We start from the raw sequence: 1,482 nt of genomic DNA, 5'->3' as shown, positions 1-1,482 counted from the left end.
CTGCCTAACTTTTGTAAGTAAGCTGTAAGGAATGAGCCTGCCAAATTTCAGCCTTCCACCTACACGGGAAGTTGGAGAATTAGTGATGAGTCAGTCAGTCAGTCAGTCAGTCAGTCAGTGAGTCAGTGAGGGCTTTGCCTTTTATTAGTATAGATATATATATATATATATATATATATCTATATCTATATATACATAAACATATATATATATATATATATATATATATATATATATATATATATACAGTGGAACCTCGAGATACGATCACCTCTGTATACGAGAAATTCAAAATACGAGGAAAGTATGAGCGAAAAATTCAGATCTAAATACGAGCATTGGCCTGCGTAACGAGCCACGAGCCAGGCTGTGGGTATAGCTCGCGGCTTAGCAAGGGGGCGTGGTAGCAGTTGCGAGCCGCGATCTGCGGTGTCTGCGTTTCTCACTTAAGTGCACAGGTGGGAAACTGCCCACATCCATGATTGTTCCTGTGGCTGATGGGCTGCAGCTGCCATGTCCTCCCCGCATATATAGAGAAGAGCGAGCCGGTTAAGGGGGAGAAAAAGTAAAAGAAAAAGAGAGAGAGAGAGAGAGAGAGAGAGAGAGAGAGAGAGAGAGAGAGCGCGAGCGCGAGCGTGAGCGTGCGCGCGAGGGCAAGGGCGGGAGAGTGAGTGAGTGCAGGCTCGCGTGTAGCTGAACAGGCGAGCCAAACAGCTGAAGCAGGACGGTGTAGAGAAGGTCAGCTGCATTAAGAGTGTCTCGCCTGTTGCAGAGCCCGCAGGTGAGACGCTAACAGAGAAGAAGCACCGGGGATTGTCATCTGTTTTTTAAAGACGGCATCCTTTTGACGTTTTAACCTCGTGTTAAAGGATTGTTATTCTTGTGTATTTTAAATCTCCACTTCACAACTGTTTTAAGGATTATTTATTTAAAGATTTATTGAATGCTCTACTGCACTTTAGACACCTGTTTTGATTCTTTTAATAATCAGTTATATTATTTACCAGTGTTATTTATTAAAGGTAGACTACAGTATATATAATTTATCAGTGTTATTTGTTAGGAAAATTGATTTTTATGTTAATATATTTGGGGTGCAGAACGGATTAACTGGATTTCCATTATTTTCAATGGGGAAGTTTGTTCTAGATACGAGAAATTCGCTGTACAAGCTCAGTTCTGGAACGAATTAAACTCGTATCTAGAGGTTCCACTGTATATATATATATATATATATATATATATATATATACATATATATCTATATATATCTATATCTAAGTCCCCGCGAAGTACTGCTTTTAAATTTTTATTAAGAAGAAAAGCTTTTTAAATTGAGGGAAAATATCCCAATAGCAATTTGTTAAGGATCTGTTTTTTTGTGAAGCAGCCTTAACACAGCTTTTCCGCTGTTTTATAAACGAACACCATATAAGGTCTTCCTTTTTCCTGGCTTCGCCAAGGAAGGAGCCTTTTTATTAA

Source organism: Erpetoichthys calabaricus, chromosome 11 (genome assembly GCF_900747795.2).
Source record: "Erpetoichthys calabaricus chromosome 11, fErpCal1.3, whole genome shotgun sequence".
Taxonomy (NCBI): Eukaryota; Metazoa; Chordata; class Cladistia; order Polypteriformes; family Polypteridae; genus Erpetoichthys; species Erpetoichthys calabaricus.
The sequence above is the reverse complement of the archived record's forward strand: the minus strand, read 5'-3'. Positions refer to the sequence as shown.